The sequence below is a fragment of the Cydia splendana genome, chromosome 13 (genome assembly GCF_910591565.1).
Source record: "Cydia splendana chromosome 13, ilCydSple1.2, whole genome shotgun sequence".
NCBI classification, from domain to species: domain Eukaryota; kingdom Metazoa; phylum Arthropoda; class Insecta; order Lepidoptera; family Tortricidae; genus Cydia; species Cydia splendana.
This window is the reverse complement of record NC_085972.1, coordinates 17,279,026-17,288,349: the sequence shown is the minus strand read 5'-3', so window position 1 is coordinate 17,288,349 and position 9,324 is coordinate 17,279,026.

Genomic DNA, 9,324 nt, shown 5'->3' with positions numbered 1-9,324 from the left:
CAATTCGGGCAACCAATATCACTTTTACGTTAGATAGAGTAAGATATCTATTAGATGTGAATTGGATCTCTAAGTCATATCCTGTGGAAATCGTTCAAGAGTATCTCCAGAATCGCGCAAATGTCAAATTTGACAGGTTAGATCTTAAACATATCGTTATCGTATCTTGGTGATGTCTAAAATATATCTAGTAGATGTCTATTTCAAAATCCGAATCGGGCCCTTAGTCATTTTTGCTAGCCCTTTTTTTCCGCGCCACACCAATGTTGTGAAAATTGATGCATTTCATTCGGTAGCAACGTTTGTTTAACTTTCGTGCATTGAAACCCTCTCAACGCTTGAGTTTCCTCGTTTAGAACCAATTTTGGAATTTGTCGCTTGCTTAGGTATCAACCACGAGGAGTTAAACAATAATTTTGTCCCCCTTTGTAAAACAAATAACTATTCAATGTTTTTTACAAATAAAACGAATGAAAAATGTAGAAAATGCATATTATTACCCACTATCATTGAAGTTTTATTAATACTAAACTAGCCACAAATACTTCATTGTCATGTTACACTCATATCACAAATGACAAATGTGTCGTGTTTTATATATGTAATAAAATAATAAAAAAATAATCTTATGTATTGTGGTTATTATCCCTGTTTCAATGTTTCAATCGTTTTAAGTTTAAGTACCGTAAAATGGGGTGAGTAGGGACTGCGAGGAGAGTCGGGTTATAAATGGGGCGAGAAGGGATGGCATGGGGTGAGATGGTTTTTAAATGCTACTGCTAGCTAAATAATAATGTATTCTTATTACAAATGGAGCTATATTAGTATTCAAAATACAAAAATCTATTCAACAACATTTCAAAATCACCTTTTGTATGAAATCCCATCTCACCCCAACTATGAGGGACTACGGGGTGAGGAGGGATTTCGTGTTTATCGTTAAAGTTATGTAATGGAACTACCTAAAATCATAAAAAAACTAAAATACAAACGGCCGGAACATTTATTAATAAAATTAAGTTTGCATAAAATGTAAAAATAAAATTTTATCGAGGTTTGAATGTCAGTTTTGTCCCTACTCACCCCATTTTAGGGTCATTGATTTTAAAATATTTGTACTTAAAAAACTATATAGTAATTAATTATTTATTGCTATTTTAAGCACCTAATCCCATTTCACTCCTGTAATGAAAATTAATTTAACTAACGTAAATGTAAATCAATCATTCGCTATTTGGGCTGAATCCCTACTAATAACAGAAGTCTCTTAATCTTAATTTAAACAAATATTTTCAGGAAATTATGAAAACTAAGGCCTCGGATCTTTGTCAACAAACATTTGAAGAGCACCATTATCTTGATCAAGTTACTAAACAAACTGACATGAGTATATTTGCCATGTCTGCAGCTTGATCCTTTATAAATCTCTTTTTAGGGTTACGTGCCCAAAGGGTAAACACGGGACCCTATTACTAATGGTAGGGGAGCCCAAGAGGGGATTTTTGTGTTTACTCGAGCGCGTCAGATTAAGATATGAATCATATCTTGCTACCCCGTGTAGTCTACCTTTACCCCTTTTAGCCATCTATGTTGAATCCTTGGTTGGTGGGGGGTTCAGCAAATTGTTAAGCAGATTGCGGATTTGGTCATATTAGTCCAAATTAACGCTATAATTGTGCTATTACTAAATCTGGTAATTATTTGCACGCATTTCCTTAATCTGACGGTTACAATGTAAAAATTAGGCGTCAAACTTGTGTTCGTCAGATTAAGAAAATGCCTACAAATACGTGGACGCTTTCCGGCTCGCTGGAAAAAAAACTTTATATAACTTTTTTTCTTTTTATCATCTAATATTTCGATTCCAATAGGTCTGTATGACGCTCGAATAAATCCCGATTTAGCATCGTGGGCTCCCCTACTATAAGACTCTGTCTATCCGTATGTCCGTCTGACTGTCACCAGGTTGTATCTCATGAATCGTGATAGCTAGACAGTTGAAATTTTCACAGATGACGTATTTCTGTTGCCGCTAAAACAACAACTAAATATTAATATTTAAATGGGGCTCCCATACAACAAACGTAATTTTTTTGCCGTTTCGCGTAATGGTACGGAACCCTTCGTGCGCGAGTCCGACTCGCACTTGGCCGGTTTTTTTTCTTTGTGATGTGGAGTTTCCTAATTAAATAAATATTGGTAGGCATGCTCATATAGTGTTTATCACATATGTTAAACGTAGGAAATTACAGACAATGACACTTACTTGTTTACAACTTTACAACTTAGGGCCACTTGCACTAACCCGAGGTTAAGCAGTTAAACAGTTAACCCAGTGTCAAATAGTACTGGTAACCATGGTAACTCCAGGTTTAACCGGTTACCCCCGGTTACCCCGTTAATGGGATGGTGCAAGTGGCGCTTAGGGAACAAATCAAATAATTAATCAAGCCTAGTCGGTTGTGATCCTGCCAACGAAGCAGGAGGTCCCGGATTCAAATCCTGGTAAAGGGCATTTATTTGTGTGCTCATCACAAATATTTGTTCCTGAGTTATGGATGTTTTCTATGTATATACCTATTATATTGTATATCATCGTCTAGTACGCACAACACAAGCCTTTTTGAACTTACTGTGGGACTAGGCCGATCTGTTTTTTAAGTGTGATTATGTAAAAAACACAAAAAAACAGATCAAAATAAATAAAATATTCGGGGGCCAAAAATCGATTTAGCTAGGTCTAGGTCTTATCTCTGGGAAAACGCGCATTTTTGAGTTTTTATATGATTTCCGAGCAAAGCTTGATCTCCCAGATAAGATATTCTATTTAATTATAAACTGAAACACTCGGTAACTAAAATTGCTCCCGTCAGACCGGGGTATGGTGACAAACCACATGATACATAGAAACCAACTGTTACTATCACACAATTATATACAACTGCGACCATCATATCCGTATCATAGCGGATAAATAAATTTACATAGGTAGTTATCATATTTAATTCAGTTTATGATACCCATCGCGACATTTACTACGTTGTACTGACACTGAAATACCTACACCGTTCACATGCCATTGTGTAGAATAATACCCGCCATTTATGGTAATATGCCACAATTACATGAATAGTTCCTTCATTGTGGCTGAAATTGGCATGGATTTACACTTTCTTGTGTAACTACTTATATCTGCTAATGTTTTTCAAGTTCAATCCTTTCAGTAGTAGTAAAAAATATTTTTTGCCAAAATTTTTATTTTTGATACCTACAAGTTTTAATCGTTGACTGTACTTTTCTTTCAACAACAAACTAATACTCGTCGAGACAATTCTAACAAACTCATACACAGGGTTGCGTTGTTTTATCACATACTTCCTATGGCCACCTCCTGTCTTCACCATCAGATCAGCTCGATCATACTATAATATTACATCTTTTGAACTCCTTTAACCAACGTGAACCTTTTTTTGGGGAAATGCGTTTACGCATGCCACCTGGCCCGGGGGAACCAGGAGCGATGACAGACTAACCAGTGGTAGGACTACAGTCTAAAACCACCAAACTAGCAACGAATGCGGATTCCGCCACTGGACCTGCTTATCTGACTATAGTTCGTTTTTTTAGCATTAGAAATAAGGTAAACAATCTTGATGTGTATTTTAATTGAAAAAGACATTTTAAAGATAAGTTACGGCAAATATGTAACAATTATGAATCTAATACGATCATTTATATTCTTCTGCTCTCATAAGTAACAGTTACTGATTTTTAAAAAGCGGTTTTTAAATAAAAGACATGTCAAGATCGCTTACCTTCTTTCAAGTTCTTTCTAATGCTAAAAAAACGAACTATAGATTACTGTTTATTTTTTTAAGAACCTTTTTTTAATTATAAATATTTGATCTCCCTTAAAGTTATCAAAGAAAGCAAAGACGACATAAATATATGGCCATTTGTTTACCACTGTATAATATAATTATACAGCTGTCCCATTTCCATTCCGACCTTGTCCGCCATTCTGGTATCTTTCGTTCTCCTTGCAAGTTCAAGGAGTGTCGTCGTGGATCCGTTCGGTCATTTCCTGTGTGATATCCGCCGTTCATATTTAATTACTTGAGCCGGCCTGGATGGGATCTCGCCCCAACATTTGAAAGATCTTATTTCTCATTCCGTGGGCGACGCAGGTGAGCAGCTTGTCTGTTCCCTTACTAAATTAATAAATTTTATGTTTTCAGGCAAAATTAACACTAATATCGTCCCGATTCTATACGGGGCAAACCTGATCGCCCTAACCAAAAAGGACGGAGGGGTGAGACCCATTGCGGTGGGGTCAACTTTACGACGTCTGGCTTCAAAAATTGCGGTTAGACACATTAGATCAAAATTACAATCCCTTTTTGAACCAATACAGCTAGGTTTCGGCACGAAAGGTGGGTGCGAGGCAGCCGTCCATGCCCTAAGGACCTACCTTTCACTCGATGATTGCGAAATTGTTGTCAAAATTGACGTTAAAAATGCTTTTAATTCGGTTAGTAGAGACACCTTGCTGACAGAAGTTAAGGACAAAATTCCGGAACTATACAATTACCTTTTCTTTTGCTATTCAGACTCATCTAAATTAATGTACAAGTCACATGAATTATCTTCCGAGGTTGGCTGTCAGCAGGGTGACCCTCTCGGGCCAGCAATTTTTAGTTTGGCTATAAATCCAATTATCAAAAATTTAAAATCAAAATTCAATGTGTGGTACTTAGATGACGGAACCCTAGGAGGTGACGTGAATACTGTACTCTCTGATTTGTCTTTTATTAAGAGTAGTTTCGAAAATATTGGTTTAGAACTGAATTTCAGCAAATGCGAACTCTTTATTCAAAAATCTTCTTGTACTTTGACCAACTTACAACCCAAATTTGACGATCTGACTCCCAATATCAAATCAGTAGACAAGTATTCTCTTTGCCTCCTGGGTTCTCCTATATTCGAAGAATCTTTTCCCGATTATATTTCTAACTCCATAACTAAATTCAAAAGTCACACGGATCGCTTACTCGAAATTAGCCCTCATTATGCTCTTGTGATTCTTAAATTCTGCCTTTTTGTCCCTAAATTTACGTATGTGCTCCGCTGTTGTCCTTTCTGGAAACATCAAAATTTATTGTCGCCCATAGATGATTTGATCAAAATTAGTTTAGAGACGATTCTAAACATTCAGCTAAGTGAGCCTTCCTGGTCTCAAGCGTCCCTCCCCATTCGGTTTGGAGGTTTAGGAATTCGCAAAATTTCCAGTGTGGCTTCCCCAGCCTTTTTGGCGTCCACTCATAGCACGTCTGGTCTCATAGGAAATATCTTAAGGGCTTTGCCCACAAACTGTGAGATTGCGGGCTTTGAGGACGCCAAAAATGCTTTTAAAATTGCTTGCCCAGGCAAACAATTTCCAGACAACCCAAATTCACAAAGGAGTTGGGATAATGTTTACTGTGATTTAACTTACAATACTCTCCTAAACAACTGTACAGGTCCAGACCGCGCGAGGCTTTTGGCGGTCGGAGCCCGGGAAGCCGGTTACTGGCTACATGCCCATCCTTCGCCCAATACTGGTACTTTCTTGGATCCGGCCTCCCTTAGACTGGCGACTGGTTTGCGACTCGGGGTTTCGGTGTGTACGCCACACATATGCTCTTGTGGCACGGACGTGGACCGACTGGGACACCACGGATTATCTTGTCAAAAAAGTGCAGGCCGTTTTTCGAGACATGCGTCGCTTAATGACATAGTCCGTCGGTCTCTTGCCACCATCAATGTGCCTGCTCTTCTTGAGCCGACTGGCATTATCAGAGATGATGGCAAGAGGCCCGATGGAGTGTCCTTAGTTCCTTGGAGCTTGGGACGGATGTTGGTGTGGGATGCTACCTGCGTAGACACACTGGCACCGTCCCACCTCCAACGGACTACTGTAAAAGCGGGCGGAGCGGCGGAAAGCGCCGAAATTCTAAAACGTAACAAATATAAGAGCCTCGGTAGAGAGTACCATTTTGTACCATTTGGTGTTGAAACTCTAGGTCCATGGGGTCCCAGCGCGCATAAGTTGTTCGCAGAAATCGCGAAGCGTCTGGTTGACGTAACTGGTGACCGAAGAGCTGGCGGCTACCTCGCACAACGTATCAGCATTGCGATACAGCGAGGAAATGCCGCCAGCATCCTGGGTACAATGCCTCAAGGGCCTATTTTAGATTTAAGCTAGTTATTAATTTCGTTTAGTATTACCACTGTATATATATTGTATGTAAATAAATGTTTGTTAAAATTACTTGAGACTTAAGGATGACTCTGCTGTCGGAGCCGGAGCTTCCGACGCATCGATGGAAAGCATCACGTGATCACCTGTCATGTCACAGAAAAGTAAGCGCCGCAAGCTCCGGCCCGGACACGGCCCGGTCTAACATGAGTCATCCTTTACACTCAGAAAACATATACCTACACTAGCATCTGCCCGCGACTTTGTCTGCGTAGGATGATGACATCCCCAACTACCCTTTTCTTCGTAGTCAATCATTAAAATTCCTGGACAGTCCCAGAAAATCGAAGCTACCAGCTGATTTGACACCTTTTGAATTTCTTAGGTAGGGAGTAAGTACCTTTTTTGTGCCATTGCATTGTCCTCTGTTTAGACTCAGGTTCAAAACGATGAATCCGGTTACAATGTGCAAAAACAGTGTGCGTGTTTTCGCCACACCGTTTTAAAAAGCTCTTCAATGCGTCCATTTTGTTATCGATTTGTACGTACCATGCTTGCAAAGTTCTTCCGGCTTGACTTGTCCAATCGACGATCTTTTGTAAAGTAATGGGTTCATTAGGCTGATAATTGGTTTATATATTAGACTCTTAATGAAATCCCATATAGTACTAGAGGTATATTAAAAATTACGCTCATCTCCACTCCAATCTCCACCATTCCGCGAACTTTTGGAGCTCCCCTCGTATCTCGTTACCAGATTGCAGCTAGAGATAGCAGCTAGAAGTTTGAACTTTACGTACTTGGCTGAGAAGACGGCTGTGCGGTAAAACTTGATAAGTCATGCAAATGGGTTTTTGAAATTAGAATTATGTGTGACGTGCGTAGTTCCTATTAAACTGACAAAATATCTCGATTTATCGGGTTTGCCCGCCCATCCCTCGAAGTGTACGCTCTTCCTTTTTTGGGGTTCCGTAGTCAACTCTGAATACTTATAGTTTCACCATGTCTGTCTGTCTGTCAGTATATCGGCGGCTTTTTTACCGCTAGCTTTGACCTAGCTCATTTTTCTGACACCACACTTAAGAGAAAAATAATTTTATCATATAGGTACTTGGTGAATTGATAACAGGTTTTTTAGGGTTCCGTACCTCAAAAGTAAAAAACGGAACCCTTATAGGATCACTCGTGCGTCTGTCTGTCCGTCTGTCCGTCCGTCACAGCCTATTTTCTCGGAAAGTACTGGACCAATTAAGTTGAAATTTGGTACACATGTGTAAATTAGTGATCCAAAGACGAACATGTAACGTAAATAAACCGCCGATAATGACCGATATTATCGATAAAATGAGGTGCGGACGCAAGAATACCAATTTGTGAGGCCAGCATTTTCGTTCAGGGGCATTTTTTTTTTTCAATTTAGAGCGCTCTAATATCACCATAAATCTAAAATTGGAGATTGACGTCAATTTCATTTCTGATCAAATCGACCGATTTGATCAGTCCCGCCTGGATACCGCTATTTACATCAATGTAGTTTTACGATGTTAAATTGTTCAGATTGGAACGGAACTATAGTTATTTGTACAACAAGAGATCAAAGTCTGATATTCCTTCGAGTGCTTATTTTGAGTCTCGTGCAAGTGAAAGATTCTATAATATAGAATCTCGAGCGTAGTAAGGGACTCAAAAGCGTACGAGATGTAAATACCGTAAAACGGGGTGAACAGAAATCGCGGGGTGAATAGAGAAATTTTGAACTTTTTCTTTCAAGTTGTTATATTTAAAAACGTACATCTCTAAAATTAGATTTTTAGGAATGCGTATAAAGTAGACTATTTATTATCTACATTGATACCAAAAGAACTTAATCAAACTGCCTAACAGTTAGATTTTTTGACTCTAAAGTAAGGTCTCGCCGAGGTAAGAAATGAAGCCTGTCTGAACTTTGTTCTAGCGGTAAATGTTTTGACATTAACTTAGTAAAAGTTAGCTAACCTGGTAATATAGTATCTGTAGTACCTAAATAATAAATAATATCACAAATTTTCTCTATAATAAAGCATTTTTTTTGCAAAAAACCAATAACAAGCAAATTTACGTGATAAAGGGGTCAGTGGACACGCATATGGGGTGAACAGTTACACCATAGGGGGTGATTAGATACAACAAAGGGGTGTAAAGACACGCCTTGGGGGTTAAAAGACACGGATAAATAATTTTGTGTTAAATAGCTGTTTAACAGATATATATACCATTTGCCAATAGAGTATCCACATAATAATGACCAAATTCGATGCCTATGACAGCTAAAACTTAATATTTCTATTCACCCCTTTCTTGTGTCTATCGACCCCATTTTAAGAATATGGAGAAAACAGGTAGTTTTCTTTGATTTTCTCTGAATTGGGTAGGTAAAAATTTATTTCACAAATGCAAAATTGAAGAACTAACCAAGACTCAAAAAATGATATCAAAATTATTACTTTTATCATTTGGATTATTGGCGAAAATCGTCCTTGAAGTTGAAAATCGTGTCTTTTCACCCCGTTTTACGGTAACTTTGATCTCGTGTAGTACACAACATTTTTCACCTGAGCAGTGAGAACATACCTATTAGACAACTTGAAAAATGTAATCCTTCTTCATCACTTACCTGCACTCATGTTTTCTTAAGATATACCTACAAACAATTAAGTTTAATTACCGCAATCGAACACAAAAATAAAACGTAATAATAAATTTCAGTAAAATAATATGGAAATAACGAATATCAACTGACACTTCCATCGACAACTTTTTTTTTGTAAAAAAAAAACTTTGTAAGATACGGTCCGAATTGCGGATACGTACTATTCATACTCGTACGTGGTTTGGAACGATGCAGTCTGAAGTTTTCGGGGGTCTATTATAAAACCCTCAATATACCGTTGAATGTCGTTTTAACTTTTTTTTGTCTGTTCCTTTATGCTAATAGTGTGAAAGGGACAGAGATAAGAGAACCCAAGTATTTCGAACTTGTATTAGACACCGCATGTTGAAATGACATTTGACTATAAAGGTCACTTGAATGTCATTTTGTCTCACTC